At 39.7% G+C, this 21,299-nt stretch overlaps 1 long non-coding RNA gene across 1 annotated transcript in view; it reads right to left on the reverse strand.

The window, feature by feature from the left end:
- Positions 1 to 1,658: 1,658 nt before the first annotated feature.
- LOC145506877 (uncharacterized) overlaps positions 1,659 to 21,299 on the reverse strand; it is a 50,359-nt gene continuing 30,718 nt past the window's right edge. The window contains exons 3-5 of the long non-coding RNA XR_014054414.1: positions 3,399 to 3,544; positions 2,711 to 2,868; positions 1,659 to 2,166 (exon numbers count right to left, since the gene is read on the reverse strand). This is a non-coding gene — a long non-coding RNA (uncharacterized LOC145506877). The remainder of the gene's footprint in view (positions 2,167 to 2,710; positions 2,869 to 3,398; positions 3,545 to 21,299) is intronic.

Genomic DNA, 21,299 nt, shown 5'->3' on the forward strand with positions numbered 1-21,299 from the left:
AAACAAGGTTTTCAAGTTAAACAGTAGACAGGATAAGTCTTACTGGGAAAGTGGAATTTGAACAGTGTAGGGGAAGGCAACTGAGTCAGATATCTGAGGAAAAAGCATTCCAGATAATGGGAATAACCTCTGCAAGGCCCAGAAGAAGGATACCAATGTCCTCAGGGAAAAGCTAGCAAATAATGTGGCTGGAATAGAGTCAGAAAGTGGGAAGGGAGAAGAGAACAGGAAAGCAGGATGGAGAAGATGTGGATTGAATTGTGGCATCATTATTTATTGATTGTGTGATCACAAAGTTAATTCAACTTTCAAGTGTTTCAGTGAAATCAGTGATCTTCCTATGGCCAATTTACCTCACACGAGTAAAGGAAGGATAAAATAACACAGGGAAATGAATTATAAGCCACTGTTACTATTCTATACATAAAGACAGACAGACAGAGACAGATATAGAGAGTTAAGACTGAATTCTTTTGTCCCTTTCCAGAGATTCATATATTGAAGCCCTATCCTCTTATGTGTGATAGAATTAGGAGATGGAGTTTTTAGGAGGCAACTAGGTTTAGAAGAGGCCATGAAGGTAGAGCTGTCATGATGGGATTAGCTCTTCTAAGAAACAGAAAAAACACTAGAGCTTTCTCTCTCCACCATGTGAGGAGGACTACAGCAAGAAGATGGCCATCTACAAGCCAAAAATGGAAGACTCACCTGGAAGTAGATCTGCCTTGATCTTAGACTTCCCAGAAGTGTGAAATGTCTGTTGTTTAAGCCACTCAGACTACGCTATTTTGTTATAGCAGCCTGAGCAGACTAACACAGGTAGGTAAGTAGGGAAAGGATGATTGATAGATACATAGATGGAGATAGAGCACGTATATGTATACTTAATGAATTACTTCAAATGTCTTCACCAGGCAATTCAAATAGGAGATTCCCATTTCAAAGGGAGCATAAAAGTGCTTGCTTTCATGAAGTACACAGATGGAAAAACATGGTAACTCCAGCCTAAAAATGCATAGCACTGAGCCTAATGCAACATTTCTGAGATTGCTGCTGCTGCTGCTAAGTCGCTTCAGTCGTGTCCGACTCTGTGCGACCCCATAGACGGTAGCCCACCAGGCTCCCCCGTCCCTGGGATTCTCCAGGCAAGAATACTGGAGTGGGTTGCCATTTCCTTCTCCAATGCATGAAAGTGAAAAGTAAAAGTGAAGTCGCTCAGTCGTGTCCGACTCCTAGCGACCCCATGGACTGCAGCCTACCAGGCTCCTCCGTCCATGGGATTTTCCAGGCAAGAGTACTGGAGTGGGGTGCCATTGCCTTCCCACAAAAACAACACCATCACAGAGAGGCCTACAGCCTCCTCCCGGCACCCTGCTGCCTGATTCATTTATTCTAAGTTGTTACAACTCCAGAGGATCAAAGCTCCTGCTCCCTGACTTCAGAGACTCTCCTTCCCTTTGTTGTTGCAACTGCCTCCCAGAAGCAGGGCTGAAATCCAGTTTGCTTCTAATAGTTCCACACCTCTCAGCCATGCCGGGCAATATTACCAGAGACAATTTTTAAAATTTATAATGCTTTTCATTAAAAAAAAAAACTTTGAAGCTGAAAAGATCAATTCTGATAAGGCAAGTACTTAACAAATGTATGAGATGTAAAGATGATTTTGAATTTCATGTTTTAATGCACTTACACAGTTGAAGCTATTTCTAAATAAATAGAATTATTTTTATGAAAATAATATGTGGACATGATAGCATCTCAGATACAGAAATTCAACTTTTCTAACCCCAGTTCCCCCTCTCCAGAGACAGTTTTTGGCCACATGCATGTTACTCCCATAATTCTAAACATTATGTTTATCTGCTGTATCCATTGTAGATTGATTTTATCACCGTAGCATGAGGCAGGAAGACAAACTCCTGCCCCCACTACTTCTCATCCCTCTTCCTTTCAATACTTCATATTCATTTCATTACTTATGCTGCTTCTCTTCTGTAATGCCATGCAATTTTTGCTGGCTTTTACTGAAGGGAGAAGTGGTAGCATAGTGGCTAAAAGCCTTGGTTCTGTAGATGGACCACTTGGCTTGGAAGCTTTGTTCTTCAGTTTATTAGCTCTGCAATCCTGAGCAATTTACTCAACCTTCCTGGGCCTCTGTTTCCTCACCTGTACAATGAGGAAATGGATGGTAACCACCATTGCATGGAGTTGCTCATGATGATGCAAATAATAACACATTTGCAGCCTTCAACGTCCAACACACGGAAGCTCTCAAGAAATATTAGCTATAGTACATAGCTACAGTAGTCACTTTCACTCTAATCTCATCATTTTCTTTATGCCTGAGACTGCTTGTGCTCCCATTTCTGTCTTTCCCCTTGTACAACTCACCTTTTGTCAATAGCATGTTTGCTTTGTTTACCTGTGATGATAATATTTACAATTTGTTATGCAATCAGAACAAAGTGTCCTGTGTTTTATTCACAGGTTGATGCTATGGGTTGAAAACAAGTAAGTTAAATTAACTAAGTTCTGCTCAGTCCTGGGGACAACAGTATGGTAGAACTGTATTTTCCTCTCTGTAGGTATGATGCTCCTACTTCTGTCTCTAACATCAACTGTTTAAACTGATGCTATATTTCAGTTTGCTTTTTACTTCAACTGCTATTTTCTCACAAAATTTCATTACTTTTCCTAAAATGTGACCCACCTTCTTTTGTTCTCCTTGCACCATTTTCCCAGAATAAACTATTTTTGAAATGTTCAAACTCAACACCGTTTCCTTGCCTGGATCCCCTCCTTTTTCAGAACACTCGTCCCTCCCCTTCATCAGTTTGGAAGCTGTAAGACCAAAGTAAGGATAAGATCCTGAAAGAAAAGAGACCAAATTGCTTTCCAGTTAGACTAGAAATAATGACTAGTTACTGATCATGAAAACTGCATAATTCTGACCCCATCACTCTTAATTTCCTTGCTTTGTGGGAGAGTTAACAATCTGGATTTCAACCAGTACTTCAGGTAATTATGAGCCAGGTAGACCTTGTTCCATATCACGCCCAATACTGGTCTAGGCCACAAGTGAGATCTGACCTAGGGCCTCCTATATTTCCTAAGATTAGAAATTCTGTGTGGAACTTCAGGCTAAAACTCTAGTTATTACTAAGCAGGGCATTTTCCCTGCATATATCTCGCAGGAATGAGAAGGTAGCTTGTGGAAGATTTGAGAATTTCAGACTCATGAATGTATGCCTGTCTTGTCCTATATATTTTCTTCTTAGAGATCCAGAAACAGCCCTTGACTGTGTTGAGCCCACCCAGGCCCTCCCTGGACCAGCCACTGCCGTGTACCTAGGGTGATGTGATGCAATGGGCTGCCTGAGCAACAGTTTATACTTTACCTGAGACAGAGCTAAGCGTGGTCCTCTCAGCAGTCCCGGGACAGGAGTGTTGCCCTCAGATGCTCCTTTCAGGCTTGGAGAATGCCATAGGTACTAAGTATTGAAGCCATAGTATGGATCTCCTGTATTTGTCCAAGGTTGAGAGGCTGGGAGAGACAGAAAAACAAAACAAACTTGAAAAACACAACCAGTCTTGAAAAGTTGTCTCTCTGAGGTAAATGGTACCTTTGTCTTAAATTCACATTAAGTTGGAGATCACACACCTTTGTTTTTTAAATTCGCAGATAATTGTTTTACAATGTTGTGTTGGTTTATGCCATACAACAAGGCAAATCAATCATAATTTTACATATATATATATCCCTCCCTTTTGAGCCTACCTCAGCCCTCCCCTCACACCCTTCTAGGTCATCACAGAGCACCAGGTTGGGCTCTCCGTGTTATATAGCAGCTTTCCACTAGCTAGCTATTTTACACATGTTAGTGTATATATGTCAATGCAACTTTGTAGTGACATGGATGAACCCAGACACTTTCTTAGAAGTAGGTTTTCAGAAGATGGAGGACAAATGAAAGTTTGTGTCCAAAGAGATGGGGATTTGTGTGTGTGGGGGGGGGCAGTGAGGTAAAGGGTGCAAAACATAAGCTCTGTCCATTTTTAATTTGCTGCTGGAGTAGCCCAGGCTATTGTACAGAAATTTGGAAACACTAAATGTGGTGAAATAGCCACATAGACAATTGCTCAAAAATACTTTTCTGTTCCCCTTGAAACAGAATGATTTTACTGATTTCATCAAATACATACCTCAAAGTTATGACAGAAAGTTGAGTAGGTTATGTGCTTGGAATTGCATTTATTATTATTAGCAAGCACAACTATAGTGCTTACACTATAACAAGTACTATTTTAAGTGCTTAGCAAATATTAAACTCATTTAATCCTCACAATTGTAATCTTAGGTAGGTATTATTTATAATACTGACTTATTTTTTTGAAACTGAGGCCCAGAGAGGTTAAAGAGCCTGTCCAATGTCACACAGTAAGTAGATGGCAAAAACCCAGGATTAAAACCAAACCATCTGTACTTTCATCACTTTGCTATGTCACCTTATTAAGGGTTGTGTTTAAGGAAGAGACTAAAATGACAAGATTCAACTAAAAGGAAAAGGGAGAAATGAGAAAATGAGTGATCCTAGAAGCTAGGGAGGATTTAGGCTCAGGAATTTCTGGTGATGAGGTCTGGAAATAAGAACAAGAACTTACTGGGAATGTTAATTTGGGGTAGTATCTGAATCCATTGAGAAATGACTTTGTTTTCTTTAAAATTTATAAAGACCAGCTGGATGAAGAATCACGAAGGAAAGGAAAAGAATAAGGTGGCTTAAGTAACATATTACTTAAGTAACCTCTTCCCTCTAATTAGGGCTTCCCGGGTAGCTCAGTTGGTAAACAATCTGCCTGCAATGCAGGAGACCCCAGTTCGATTCCTGGGTCAGAAAGATCCCCTGAAGAAGGAAGACTACCCACTCCAGTACTCTTGGGCTTCCCTGGTGGCTCAGTTGGTAAATAATCTGCCTGCAATGCAGGAGACCTGGGTTCAATCCCTTGGTTGGGCATATCCCCTGGAGCAAGGCATGGCAACCCACTCCAGTATCCTTGCCTGGGGGATCCCCATGGACAGAGGAGCCATGGGGCCACAAAGAGTTGGACATGACCGAACAACTTTTACTTTCCTTCTAATTAATAGAGGTGAGAGGACCTGTGGAGAAGGACAGAGCTCTCTCCACTAGCTGTCTAGACATGTTACCAGGATGAACAAGGAGAAAAATGGCGACCACTGTACTGGATTTGATGATCCCACAAAACCAAGGATTCGGGTTTTTAAGAATGGCTTATGATGGCATACATGCTGCATGCAGATATGCCACTAAGTCTGCTTCCAATCACACATTTTAACTGGGGTAATAATTCCTAAGAGGTGCACATTTGTTTGCTATGGCTGCTATAATATTATTACAAACATGGTGGCTTAAAACAAAACACATTTTCTTATGGTTCTGGAAGACAGAGGTCCAAAACCAGTTTCACTGGACTGGAATCAGGAGTTGGTAGGACCATTCATGCCCCCTCTAGAGGCTCTAAGAGAGAATCTGTTTCCTTGCCAGCATTTCTTGGTTTCTGGCTGCATCAATCCAAACCCAGCTTCATCATCACTTTCTCTTTGGAGTCAAATCTCCCTCTACCTCTCTTTAATGAGAACACCCGTGATGAATTTGGGCCCATTCAGGCAACCCAGGATAATCTCCCCGTCAATAACCCTAATTTAATCCCATTGGCAAAATCCCTTCTGTCATTTAATGTGACATTCACAGGTTCTGGGCATTAGAATGTGGACATTTAGGGACAAGGGTATTATTCAGTCTACAAGGTAGATACTGTTATTTTTCTCAGATCCAGGAAATGAAGTTTAGGGAAGCAATTTTTCCCAGGTTTTACAATTTCCAGAGTTGAGATTTAAATCCTGGCAGTCAGAGTTTAGGACACACTCTAAACAATTTCAATCTGTGTCCTTAACTACTGCATACTCCTTGGTTAAGAGTCACACATAGGTATCAAGACCCAACTGAATAGAACATGATGTACCATCTCCTCTTTCACTTGTGTATTTCTGAATCTGGCCCAGAGCAGAAGAGTCCAGAAAACTGTTAAGCAGGTTTACTAAGAGAAAGCATTTACTGTTTGATTTGCACTAAGTAATGAAAGGTTGCTTTTTTTAAAAAATATAATATGCCACCAACTAGTGTTATCATCATTTTATATATTTAAACAACTAAACAACAACAAAAAGCTATAGATGCAAAGGTGTGGGGCCAAGTCTAAAGGCATCCTGCTGAAAAAAGAGCTGGTATCCAATGCCGAGACCCAAATTCAGCCCATCCAGTCGTGATTAAGCACCTATTCAGAGAGATTGTGACTCACCACCCAGCACCTGAGTCTTTATATCCCAGCTTCAAGACGGAAATTAGTTGAGAGATCACAGACACTTGTACTAATCATTAATTCATAACCTGCTAACCCCTTCCTTTGTGGGAGAGAACTTGGCATTTCTAAAATCCTTTTCTGCCTCAGAGCGAGCAGAGCAGCCCTTGCTCCTCTGGCCATGACCTACTGTGCTTTGACAAGGTGATTTGCCAAGTGCAGCTGCAAACGCATCTCCAATATCACACGTCTATGGAACATTCCAGTCAGGTTTTAGACCCAGTCACAGTACATTTTCCTGAGGATCAGTAATGATTTGCTGAGGATCAGTAATGCTCTCTGTATGCTAGCTGACAAGGGCATGATCTCTGTGCTTATTATATTCCATTTGTCAGCTCCTCTCTGACACAGTTGTCCACAAGATTCCTTAGGAATATTTGAGTTATATAGGCGCTATTTCAGGAGTTGCTCCTGCCTGTATCCTCTCATTTCTTAATTAACATTTCCCAGTTGAGACCATAAGTAATTCAGCTGAGGTGGGTTATGAGAGGCATTCTTCCCTACTCAACTTCATTTGAATCTACACCCTGTAAATCTGAATCTCCATGCCCTGTAAGTTTCATATATGTGACATCACATACTCCCCATCATCACTATTTTCAGGAGTCAGGACCACAACGGCGACTGGCAAGTTCATCAGCCTTTCCATTTCTTTCCCTCTTGATTGTTTAAGAGTGATTGACCGAGACTGTGCATTTCGATTTTTTGCAAAGCTCAGTGGTCCAGAGACAATACTAGAATTCTGCCCTGGAGAAACACACATTCTGCTAATTGTTTTCTCTCTCTTATAGAACAGAAAAGAGACTCATCCATCACACAGTTACTCAAGGTTTACCTGTGTGCATTGCCAAGGATTTGGATAAGATGGGTAGTGCTCCATATTTCCTACTGGAAGGTATTTTGCATTCCATAAAATTAAATCCACACCATATAAGAAATTTAGTCTAACCTCTCATCTATTGATTCATGAGGTTTGGCTCACTGAGATTTCCCCCCTCATTCTATTGTGCAGAAAAGGAATTGTTGGCCAAAGACATCGTCAGATGTTTATGTTTCCAAGTTTGCCACTTATCTTTAACTCTATTTGGGTTGCCTTTTGCTGTGCAGAATTCTTTCATTTTTATGAAGTCAAAGCAACTCTCTTTTTTCTTTATATCTCAGTTTCACATTCTGCTTAGAGAAAGACTTCCTCATAACAAGATATGAATTCTCATCCTATAGGCCTCTAGGTATATGTTTCTTACCATGGAACATTACTCAGTGTATGCTACACAGGCAGTCCTTACTCTGAACAGTTTGCTCATTCGTGAATTTCAGTTACTGTTATTTAATTAAATAATACCTGTCCCCCAACAGAACAAACAAATTTCAGACACCAGCATGTGTTAACTGTGAGGAAGTGCATAAAGTACAAACTTCACAGCTGTTAACAAGTTTACAAACCACCACGGTAATGGTAGATGTATATCACGATTAGAGAACAATCAGGCCCCATCTTTCAAAGTCTCTGGGTGCTGGGTCACTGTGCATGTTCACTTACAGACAGCAAGACTCATGGAATGCTCAGAATTGAACAGCTTCATTTCCAGGTATTCTGGAATTTTCCACCTCTCTTTTTATTATTGATTTCAAGTTACTCCTATCATGGTCCAAGAATAGAACAGACTTCATATATTTCTGCTATTTTAAATTTGTTAGAGCATGCTTTATGCCCCAGAATGTGGTCCATCTTGGTGTATATGCCATGTGAGCTTGAGACAATGTGCATTCTGTTGTTGGATGAAGCAGTCTGGAGATGTTTATTACATCCATTTTGTCAATGGTGTTGTTGAGTTCAGTTATGTCTGTGCTGATTTTCTGCCTGCTGGATCTCTCCATTTAGGATAGAGGGGTGTATAAATCTCCAACTATGATATTGGGCTTCTTTCTTTCTCCTTGCAGTTCTGTTTCTGTCTCACTAATTTGATGCTTTGTTGTCAGGCACATACACATCAAGAATTGTTATGTCTTCTTGGAGAACTGACCCCTTTATCATTACGGAAAGCCTTCTTTGTGGCTGGTAATCTTCCGTGCCCTTAAATCTGCTTTGACTGAAACTGATGAAGCTTCTCAAACTTCTTTGAATTAGTATGATATCTCTTTCCACAACCCTTTGCTTTTAAGTTATATGTGCCTTTATATTAACATTTAAAGTAGATTTCTTATAAGTGGATCTTGTTTTTAGATGCTCTATGACAATCTTTTAATAGGAATAGTCATTGGTATTTAAAATGATTATTGATATCATTGGATTAATATCTATCATATCTGATGCTGTTTCACATTTATTGCCATTGTTCTTTGTTCCTATTTTTATATTCCATCTTTTTCTGCCATTTGTGGTTTTAATTAAACATTGTATATGATTCAGTTATCTCCTTGAAAAGGAAGACACAGTGTACTGGTGAAATTAACAGCAGTAAATAAATCTTCAGTGATGTGGTGCTGTAGAGGCATTCTATAGTCTTATGATTAGGTCTCAGTCTTATAATGAGCATGTGCTTCTCAGCGCTGAATTTCAGAAGTGCCTCTCAACATTTTCTCTCACTTTAAATGAGACAAAATGGCTGGAAGGGACTTGGGTAAGGTATTTCCCTTCCCTCAGGTCAGTTCAGTTCAGTCGCTCAGTCACGTCCGACTCTTTCTAACCCCATGAACCACAGCACGCCAGGCCTCCCTGTCCATCACCAACTCCTGGACTTTACCCAAACTCACGTCCATTGAGTCAGTGATGCCATCCAGCCATCTCACCCTCTGTCGTCCCCTTCTCCTCCTGCCTTCAATCGTTCCCAACATCAGGGTCTTTTCCAATGAGTCAGCTCTTCGCATCAGGTGGCCAAAATATTGGACTTTCAGCTTCAACATCAGTCCTTCCAATGAACACCCAGGGCTGATTTCCCTTAGGATGAACTGGTTGGATCTCCTTGCAGTCCAAGGGACTCTCAAGAGTCTTCTCAACACCACAGTTCAAAAGCATCAATTCTTCGGCGCTCAGCTTTCTTTATAATCCAACTCTCACATCCATACATGACCACCGGAAAAACCATAGCCTTGACTAGACGGACCTTTGTTGGCAAAGTAATGTCTCTGCTTTTAAATATGCTGTCTAGGTTGGTCATAACTTTCCTTCCAATGAGTAAGCATCTTTTAATTTCATGGCTGCAATCACCATCTGCAGTGATTTCGGAGCCCAGAAAAATAAAGCCAGCCACTGTTTCCATTGTTTCCTCATCTATCTGCCATGAATTGATGGGATCGGATGCCATGATCTTAGTTTTCGGAACGTTGAGCTTTAAGCCAACTTTTTCACTCTCCTCTTTCACTTTCATCAAGAGGCTCTTTAGCTCTTCTTCACTTTCTCCCATAAGGGTGGTGTCATCTAAATATCTGAGCTTATTGATATTTCTCCTGGCAATCTTAATTCCAGCTTGTGATTCATGCAGCCCAGCATTTCTCATGATGTACGCTGCATATAAATAAAATAAGCATGGTGACAATATACAGCCTTGATGTACTGCTTTTCCTATTTGGAACCAGTCTGTTGTTCCGTGTCCAGTTCTAACTGTTGCTTCCTGGCCTGCATACAGGTTTCTCAAGAGGCAGGTCAGGTGGTCTGGTATTCCCATCTCTTTCAGAATTTTCCACAGTTTATTGTGATCCACACAGTCAAAGGCTTTGGCATAGTCAATAAAGCAGAAGTAGATGTTTTTCTGGAACTCTCTTGCTTTTTTGGTGATCCAGCAGATACTGGCAATTTGACCTCTGTTCCTCTGCCTTGTCTAAAACCAGCTTGAACATCGATAAGTTCATGTTCATGTACTGCTGATGTTTTTCTGGAACTCTCTTGCTTTTGCAGTCAGTCCCAAAACCCCAAAAAACCCAGTATATTAGACCTCTAGTAAAACAGTCTCTCCTGAGGGCAGGGCTTATTAAGAAAAAGTGATAGAAGTAAAGTCTGATACTGTAAAGAGCAGTATTGCATAGGAACATGGAATGTTAGGTCCACGAATCAAGGCAAACTGGAAGTGGTCAAACAGGTGAAGACAAGAGTGAACATCGACATTTTAGGAATCAGCAAATTAAATGTACTGGAATGGGTGAATTTAACTCAGATGAACATTATATCCACTACTGTGGGTAAGAATCCCTTGGAAGAAATGGAGTAGCCATCATAGTCATCAAAAGAGTCCAAAAGGCACTACTTGGATGCAGTCTCAAAAATGACAGAATGATCTCTGTCGCTTCCAAGGCAAACTGTTCAACAGCAAAGTAATCCAAGTCTATGCCCTGACCAATAATGCTGAAGAAGCTGAAGTTGAATGGTTCTATGAAGACCTACAAGACCTTCTAGAACTAACAACCAAAAAAGATGTCCTTTTCATTATAAGGGACTGGAATTCAAAAGTAGGAAGTCAAGAAATACCTGGAATAACAGATTAATTTGGCCTTGGAGTACAGAATGAAGCAGGCCAAAGGCTAACAGTTTTGCCAAGAGAACTCACTGGTCATAGCAAACACCCCCTTCGAACAACACAAAAGACGACTCTACCCATGGACATCACCAGATGGTCAATATCAAAATCAGACTGATTACATTCTTTGCAGCCAAAGATGGAGAAGCTCTATACAGTCAGCAAAAACAAGACCAAGGCAAAATTAGCAAAATGGTTGTCTGAGAAAGCCTTACAAACAGCTATGAAAAGAAGAGAAGTGAAAGAAAAAGGAGAAAAGGAAAGATATACACATTTGAATGCAGAGTTCCAAAAAATAGCAAGGAGAGATGAGAAAAGCCTTCCTCAGTGATCAATGCAAAGAAATAGAGGAAAACAATAAAATGGGAAAGACTAGAGATCTCTTGAAGAAAATTAGAGATACCAAGGCAAAATTTCATGCAAAGATGGGCACAATAAAGGACAGAAATAGAAGATATCAACAGAAGCAGAAGATATTAAGAGGTGGCAAGATAACACAGAAGAACTATACAAAAAAGATCATGACCCAGATTATTATGATGGTGTGATCACTCTCCTAGAGCCAGACATCCTGGAATGTGAAGTCAAGTGGGCCTTAGGAAGTATCACTATGAGAAAAGCTAGTGGAAGTGATGGAATTCCAGACGAGCTATTTCAAATCCTAAAAGATGATGCTGTGAAAGTGCTGCACTCAATATGCCAGCAAATTGGGAAAACTCAGCAGTGGCCACAGGACTGGAAAAGTCAGTTTTCATTCCAATCCCTAAGAAAGGCATTGCCAAAGAATGTTCAAACTACCACATGATTGCACTCATCTCACAAACTAGTAAAGTAATGCTCAAAATTCTCCAAGTCAGGCTTCAACAGTACATGAACCATGAACTTCCAGAGGTTCAAGATGGATTTAGAAAAGGCAGATGAACCAGAGATCAAATTGCCAACATCCGATGGATCTTCAAAAAAGCAAGAGTTCCAGAAAAACATCTATTTCTGCTTCATTGACTATGCCAAAATCTTTGATTGTGTGGATCACAACAAACTGGAAAATTCCTCAAGAGATGAGAATACTAGACCTTCTGATTTGCCTCCTGTGAAATCTTTATGCAGGTCAAGAAGCAATAGTTGACACTGGACATGGAACAACAGATTGATTCCAAATCAGGAAAGGAGTATGTCAAGGCTATATACTGTCACTCTGATTATTTAATTTATATGCAGAGTACATGAGAAATGCTAGACTGGAATGAAGCACAAGCTGGAATCAACATTGCTAGAAGAAATACCAATAACCTCAGATATGCAGATAATACTATCCTTATGGCAGAAAACAAAGAACTAAAGATGAAAGTGAAAGAGGAGCATGAAATAGTTGGCCTAAAGCTCAACATTCAGAAAACTAAGATCATGGCAAATAGATGGGGAAACAGTGGAAAGAGTGGCTGACTTTATTTTTGGGGGGCTCCAAAATCACTGCAGATAGTGACTGCAGCCATGGAATTAAAAGACACTTGCCAATCTTGAGAAAGAAGAATGGAACTGGAGGAATCCACCTGCCTGACTTCAGGCTCTACTACAAAGCCACAGTCATCAAGACAGTATGGTACTGGCACAAAGATAGAAATATCGATCAATGGAACAAAACAGAAAGCCCAGAGATAAATCCACGCACCTATGGACACCTTATCTTCGACAAAGGAGGCAAGAATATACAATGGAGAAAAGACAATCTCTTTAACAAGTGGTGCTGGGAAAACGGGTCAACCACTTGAAAAAGAATGAAACTAGAACACTTTCTAACACCATACACAAAAATAAACTCAAAATGGATTAAAGATCTAAATGTAAGACCAGAAACTATAAAACTCCTATAGGAAAACATAGGCAAAACAATCTCCGACATAAATCACAGCAGGATCCTCCATGACCCACCTCCCAGAATATTGGAAATAAAAGCAAAAATAAACAAATGGGACCTAATTAACATTAAAAGCTTTTGCACAACGAAGGAAACTATAAGCAAGGTGAAAAGACAGCCTTCAGAATGGGAGAAAATAATAGCAAACGAAGCAACAGACAAACAATTAATCTCAAAAATATACAAGCAACTCCTGCAGCTGAATTCCAGAAAAATAAACGACCCAGTCAAAAAATGGGCCAAAGAACTAAACAGACATTTCTCCAAAGAAGACATACAGATGGCTAACAAACACATGAAAAGATGCTCAACATCACTCATTATTAGAGAAATGCAAATCAAAACTACAATGAGGTACCACTTCACACCAGTCAGAATGGCTGCTATCCAAAAGTCTACAAGCAATAAATGCTGGAAAGGGTGTGGGGAAAAGGGAACCCTCTTACACTGTTGGTGGGAATGCAAACTAGTACAGCCACTATGGAGAACAGTGTGGAGATTCCTTAAAAAACTGGGAATAGGACTGCCATATGACCCAGCAATCCCACTGCTGGGCATATACACTGAGGAAACCAGAATTGAAAGAGACGCGTGTCCCCCAATGTTCATCGCAGCACTGTTTACAATAGCCAGGACATGGAAGCAACCTAGATGTCCACCAGCAGACGAATGGATAAGGAAGCAGTGGTACATATACACAATGGAATATTACTCAGCCATCAAAAAGAATACATTTGAATCAGTTCTGCTGAGATGGATGAATCTGGAGCCCATTATACAGAGTGAAGTAAGTCAGAAAGAAAAACACCAATACAGTATACTAATGCATATATATGGAATTTGAAAGATGGTAACGATAACCCTATATGCGGCAATAAGAGACACAGATGCATAGAAGTCTTATGGACTCTGAGGGAGAAGGTGAGGGTGGGACGTTCTGAGAGAATAGCATTGAAACATGTATATTACCATATGTGAAACAGAACACCATTCCAGGTTCGATGCATGAGACAAATGCTCAGGGCTGGGGCAATGGGATGACCCAGAGGGATGGGATGGGGAGGGAGGTGGGAAGGGGGTTCAGGATGGGGAACGAATGGAAACCCATGGCTGATTCATGTCAATGTATGGCAAAAACCACTACAATATTGTAAAGTAATTAGCCCCCAACTAAAATAAATAAATTTATTTAAATAAATAAATAAAAGATGCTTGCTCCTTGGAAGGAAAGTTATGACCAACCTAGGCAGCTTATTTAAAAGCAGAGACATTAGTTTGCTAACAAAGGTCCATCTCGTCCAAGCTATGGTTTTTCCAGTAGTCATGTATGGATGTGAGAGTTGGAGTATAAAGAAAGCTGAGGGCTGAAGAATTGATGCTTTTGAACTGTGGTGTTGGAGAAGACACTTGAGGGTCCCTTGGACTGCAGTGAGATCCAACAAGTCAATCCTAAAGAAAATCAGTCCTGAATATTCATTGGAAGGACTGACGTTGAAGCTGAAACTCCACTATTTTGGCCAGCTGATGTGAAGAACTGACTCACTGGAAAGGACCCTGAAGCTGCAAACGATTGAAGGTGGGAGGAGAAGGGGACAACAGAGGATGAGATGGTTGGAGGGCATCACTGACTCAATGGACATGAGTTTGAGTAAACTCCAGGAGTTGGTGATGGACAGGGAGGCCTGGCGTGCTGCAGTCCATGGGGTCACACAGAGTCAGACACGACTGAATGAGTGAACTGAACTGAACTGAGGGCAGGCCTTACTATGAATAGTAGAATTTTCTCGTGTATTTCAAAATTGTTCTGGTGTGTTTCAAAATTGTATTTCAAAATTATCTTCCCTCAGCCAGAAGAGGAGTTTATTCTGACCTTCTTCACCCAGTAGTGACAACCTGGCAGAGCTCAAGAAACAAAACTCACAAAAGTATAGAGGCCTCCCTGGAATTTTTATCACACAGACATTTGCACACGGGGCCTCTAGCAATTCATCAAACACAGTTCAGTTTTTCCTACCTCAGTTTGGTTTCCACAGTGATTTCTACTCTTGCGTTTCCGTTCCAGTAAGCTGTTATATTCTGTTTGCCTCTCCAATTTTGGGCATGGTGATTTTTCCTGTGACCTCACTTCTCTACTGTATCTAAGAATTGTTGATTTTTCAGTTTGTTCAGATATTTACTTGTTAGTACAGAGTGGCAACTTCCAAGCTCCTTTCATGTTGGACTCAAAACTAGACGTCTCGTAAGTTTTTTTGACAATAGAATAAAACATGCTAATTCTCAGTATTTCTAATGTTTTAGGTTGCAGTCTCTTAACTAAGGTTTACTATATTTTGAAAGCTTAAAAGAATGTATCTTTAAGTAAAATAAAATTTGTAATATCCAAATATGTTAGCATTATTATATAATGACTTGCTATTGTCATCTAAAACAATTATATAAATCAAGCTCCACATTTAGTATTAAAAACATTTTTAACTTTTTCTTTTATATTGGAGGACAGTTGATTAACAATATTGTGGTAGTTTCATGTGTACAGCAGTTACTTTTTTAAACAAGAAAATTTCTAGTGTTTTCTCAGCAAGATTTTAAGATCAAGGAACAATAATATTTTCTGCACTGGTCATTAAGATCAACTTTGCAGAGTGCAATTTGTGTGACCATTTTTGTAGTTCTACAGTAAGGACAGTCTGTACTTTATTTATCTTATATTTTATTTCTTATATATACATGGGTTCCTATACAGGTTTAATAATATATTGATGTACTATTATAGTTTAGTAGATTTTTTTAAAACCACTGAAACTTTGGAGTGTGTTTTGATATTGGATATGCACATTTCTCTCCTCATTCCAACTTTATCTTCCCTTAAAAAACTCTGCTTTATGGTGATAAATCCCTCTTGATCATTATAACTTTTTAAAAATGTGTTGCTGGAATCTATCTGCTAACATTCATTATAACCTAATACCGTAAAAGAAATGTGCTTCTGGTTAATTTTAGGGTAAATTGCTAAATCTGATTTTTGTCTTGGGACTCTTAGCTTTTTTAATAAATTGGAAAACAACTGATATCTTTCTAAAGTGTAGATCTTTGATTATATTTTCTAACCTCATAAAGCTACTTATATTTTCTACTCAAAATATGAGTCAATATTGGATGCATATAACTTATTATCATCTAGTTTGTCCAGATTTTCAAGTGTATTGGTATAAAGTTAGTACAGTATTCTGTTGTAATTAAAAAAATACTGCTTTATAGCTAGTTCTATCTCTACTGTCTTTACCAAATATTGCTTATTTTACTAGTCTTTCTAAAGAACAAGCTTTCAGTATTGTCAAGTTTACTACTTTTCTTCTCTATTTTTGTCTTTGCTCTTTATTAATTTTGTCCTTCCACTCTTTTGGATTTACCTTATTCTTTTTCTGTGTCTACTGTCCAGTTCCTGTAGCTTCAAGAGCCATTTTCAACAACTCAACCAGCTCTGCCAGCTGTCATGGCCACTTCATCATATGCCATTAAAACTTAATCTCATACACTGGGTGCAGACTCAGCAGCCTTATTTTGCTTCAGAATTGTGCCTTGGCCTTGTATCCTTCTTCTCCTAAATTAGCACTATCATCAGAGAAAATTCTAGTGGGCTTCATCCCATGCTGCTTACAAGGCTTGCCTTTCCTCCAGTTTCATAGTAAAAAACAAAGTATTTCCATCCTTTTTATTCTTCTTTTTTTTGATGTTGATCAAAAATTTTGCAATACTTCTTTGCAGTGTATTCAAATTCAGAAAAAAAAAAGCAAGTCTTCATACACACAGGCTCACTGAAATGTCATGATTTTAAACTATGTATGACCTTGAAAATGACCTTTTCTCCAACATCTTTAACACATGGTCAATTTGTCATAAGCTCTTCCTCACTACCACTTCCAAAGGAAACACCATCATTATTTGAAGAGATATCTGCACTCCCATATTCATTGCAGCATTATTCACAAGAGCCAAGATACGGAAACAGCCTAGGTATCCATCAATACATTGATAAATAAAGAAAATATGATGTATATACAAAGTGGAATATTACTCAATCTTAAAAAAGAGAAAATTCAACTGTTTGAGACAACATGGATAAAACTAGAAGACACTATGCCAAGTGAAATAACACAAGGACAAATAGTGCATGATGCCACTTACATGTGGACTCTAACAAATAGCTAAACAAACTCTCCCTCCACAGCACATTTTCCTCAGCAGAATCTAACGGCCCCTACTATTAGCTGCATCCTTTTCTTATTATCTGTACCAGATTAAAAACACAGGGAAATATGCATCTACTGATGTATTTAGATTATATTTTACCTTTTTCTTTTAAAATCATTCCTTCCACTTCTGGCATCAGAATCTCATTTTTTCCCTTTGGAGAAGTCCTAGAGATTCAGGTAGACTGTGTCTCCTCTCGAGGCTGTGTGACTTGGGCCTGGCTAGACACAGTAGTTTATATATATACTCCATATGTCTTTTGTACTCATTTCTCTTTTTCTTTTTAAGAATATTTTATTGAAACAGTTTCTCAATTAACAATGAAACAAAGTAAATTTGACTCAAACCTGTCTAATCAGCCTCAAGTACTAGTGAAGCACCTCAAATATATACGACAAGATAGGACCCTTAGGTCATATTTCTGCCATTATGGAAAAAAAAAAAAAAGACAGACACAAGCAGGCTGTCCCTTGCCCTGGGAGCTGGCGTGGCAGCCCTGGCTTCTGCTACTTAAGGCATCTTGGAGGGCAGGCTCCCTAACATTTTGCATGGTGGGTAAAAGGCCCCCCTCCCAGCAGAGCAATGAACTAAAGGCAGGCCAGCCTGTTCCCTCTTTGTGCCAAGAGAGCCAGGTGGAATTTTTACATTCATGCCATGGTTTTTCCTGCCCCCAGGGTCTTGGGATAGGTTCTCTGTTTCCCATCATTTTCCCTCCAAATTTTAGTCTAGCTATTTTTTAATTAGCATCAGTAATATATTGCTACACTCAATATGGCAGCGAATCTGGAAAACTCAGCAGTGGCCACAGGACTGGAAAAGGTCAGTTTTCATTCCAATCCCAAAGAAAGGCAATGCCAAAGAATGCTCAAACTACCGCACAGTTGCACTCATCTCACACGCTGGTAAAGTAATGCTCAAAATTCTCCAAGCCAGGCTTTAACAGTATGTGAACCGTGAACTTCCAGATGTTCAGGCTGGTTTTAGAAAAGGCAGAGGAACCAGAGACCAAATTGCCAACATCCGCTGGATCATCGAAAAAGCAAGTGAGTTCCAGAAAAACATCTACTTCTGCTTTATTGACTATGCCAAAGCCTTTGACTGTGTGGATCAGAATCAACTGTGGAAAATTCTGAAAGAGATGGGAATACCAGACCACCTGACCTGCCTCTTGAGAAACCAGTATGCAGGTCAGGAAGCAACAGTTAGAAGTGGACATGGAGCAACAGACTGGTTCCAAATAGGAAAAGGAGTCTGTCAAGGCTGTATATTGTCACTCTGCTTATTTAACTTCTATGCAGAGTACATCATGAGAAACGCTGGGCTGGAAGAAACACAAGCTGGAACCAAGATTGCCGGGAGAAATATCAATAACCTCAGATATGCAGATGACACCACCCTTATGGCAGAAAGCGAAGAAGAACTAAAGAGCCTCCTGATGAAAGTCAAAGGGGAGAGTGAAAAAGTTGGCTTAAAGCTCAACATTCAGAAAACTAAGATTATAGCATCTGGTCCCATCACTTAATGGGAAATAGATGGGGAAACAGTGCAAACAGTGTCAGACTTTATTTTTTTGGGCTTCAAAATCACTGCAGATGGTGACTGCAGCCATGAAATTAAAAGACGCATACTCCTTGGAAGGAAGGTTATGACCAACCTAGATAGCATATTTAAAAGCAGAGACACTACTTTGCCAACAAAGGTCCATCTAGTCAAGGCTATGGTTTTTCCAGTAGTCATGTATGGATGTGAGAGTTTGACTGTGAAGAAAGGTGAGTGCTAAAGAATTGATGCTTTTGAACTGTGGTGTTGGAGGACACTCTTGAGAGTCCCTTGGACTGCAAGAAGATCCAACCAGTCCATCCTGAAGGAGATCAGTCCTGGGTGTTCATTGGAAGGACTGATGCTGAAGCTGAAACTCCAATACTTTGGCCACCTCACGCAAAGAGTTGACTCATTGGAAAAGACCCTGATAGTGGGAAGGATTGGGTCAGGAGGAGAAGGGGACGACAGAGGATGAGATGGCTGGATGGCATCACCAATTCGATGGACATGAGTTAGGTAAACTCCTGGAGTTGGTGATGTACAGGGAGGCCTGGTGTACTGTGATTCATGGGATCGCAAAGAGCCGGACACGGCTGAGCGACTGAACTGAATTGAATAACCTGTATCCATCATCACAGAACCACACATGGAAGTTTCACAGCCTTTAAATTTCCATGGTTCACCTATCCTTTTCTCCCTCTCACAATCTCTTATGACCAAAGATCTTTTCACTGTGACCACAGTTTTGCCTTTTCTAAGTTTCACATAGTTGGAATCATGCAATATGTACATAGCCTTTGCAGACTGGCTCTTTTTCACTTAGCTATATGCATTTAAGATTCTTCCATGTCTGTTCATGGCTTCATAGATTTTCTTTCTTATTGCTGAATGCTATTCCTTTGTATGGACTCAAGGAGTTCAAAAGACTATAAGCAGAGAAGCCAAATGGTTCATCTATTGGAAAACATCTTGGTTGATTCCAAGTTTTGGCAATTAAGAAAGAAACTGTTATAAACACCCACATTCAGGTTTTTAATAGAGATATAACTTTTCAGTTGCTATGGGCAGATACCAAGTAGCATGATGACAAGATCACTGTATGATAAAAGTGTTTACTTTTCTAAGAAACTGTCAAGTATCTCACTAGCAACAAATGAGAATTCCTATTTTCTATATCCTCACCAGCTTTGGTATTTCATTTTTTGGATTTTAGCCACTTGAATAGGTGTGTATCTCATCGTTTTAATTTAAAATTCCCTAGGGAGACCTGGCATGCTGTGGTTCATGGGGTCGCAAAGAGTCGGACACGACTGAGTGATTGAACTGAACTGAATGTTATATAACATGTAGCACCTTTCCATGAACTTACCTGCCATGTGTATATTTTCTTTGTTAAATCATAGTTGTTTTAACTAATGACTGAAAACTCAAATATCTTGTCCTCCTGTGTTGATTTATGTTGTCTTTTTCTTTTGGGGCTCTTGACAATTTAGTCTTTTTTCCTGGTATGCCAAATTATGTTTTATATTAACATTGGGCTTATTTTAGGAAACTATAAAGATACCTCCACTCTGGATGTTGTTATCTTTCTTTTGAAAAGATCTCTTTTTGCTCACAGCAGACAGTTATGGTAGGGACTGGTAACCTTAGTCCATTCTCAGTTTGAGCTCATTCAAAGGGGTTCTCAGTCTTTGTGAAGACTGGTCTATTTCTGGCTTGTCCTTCCTCTATGGGTGCTGCCCTTTGAAATTACCATGTGACCATTCCCAAGTACTTGCACTGGTCAGGCTTTATATGCAATGGTTCCCTCAGCCCTGTGAGACTTAGCTTGTCATTCTCTTAGTTGTTTCTTTTTGCTTGAGCTTTTGCCACTTGGCTTCTCTGCTTGCAGTCTTTTGAACTCCTTGGCTTCTCAGCCCCTAGGCTGTAAGATTTGAATCAGCAAATGCCCCAAGGAGAAAAGCTGGGCCAAATGTCAAGCCTGTGTCTGTTTCCCTTCTCTCTAGAACTTGGCCCACACGTCTTTGTGTCTCTAACATTCTGATGCCTTCAAACAGATGTTTTTCTACTTTATCCAGGTTTTCTAACATTTCTTCAGACTTCATCTGATCTTATTTTATTACTGAACTATCATCACAATTATCCCTAGAAAGAAAATTTTCAATTTTATGTTTTAAGTTACTTTATTTCCTATATTTACTCAGTTTCTACAGATACCTTTTACCTGATCCTTCAACCTTGTTTCTGTATTACCAGTAAGATGGAGGTAAGGTGGAGGCTAAGTATATTGGGAGGAAATCACTGATGAATTATATGTCTTGTTCTTTTATTTCTCCTCTCCTTGTCTACTCTGGCAGCCTGTATTGGCCTTTCTTGATTTGACCCGGTGGCCCAAATAAGGAACCCACTCTGGCAAAGAAAGATCTGATTTCACTCTCAGAAATGTCTGCATGATAGGATTAGCTAGATGATGAACACCATGTCAGATTTCTTTGGGTGAGACATTTGCAGAATTGTGCAAGCTCTTTAATGTGCCTTCTGCCAATACTGCTCAGACTATTCAGCTTTTCTAAGGTTCTGGAGGTTTAACCTTTCTACTTGCATGTCAGATGAGCCCTTCTCTCTTTCCTGAGCTTATTTGT

Source organism: Giraffa tippelskirchi, chromosome 1, assembly GCF_054371585.1.
Source record: "Giraffa tippelskirchi isolate mGirTip1 chromosome 1, T2T-mGirTip1v1.2.pri, whole genome shotgun sequence".
Lineage (NCBI taxonomy): Eukaryota > Metazoa > Chordata > Mammalia > Artiodactyla > Giraffidae > Giraffa > Giraffa tippelskirchi.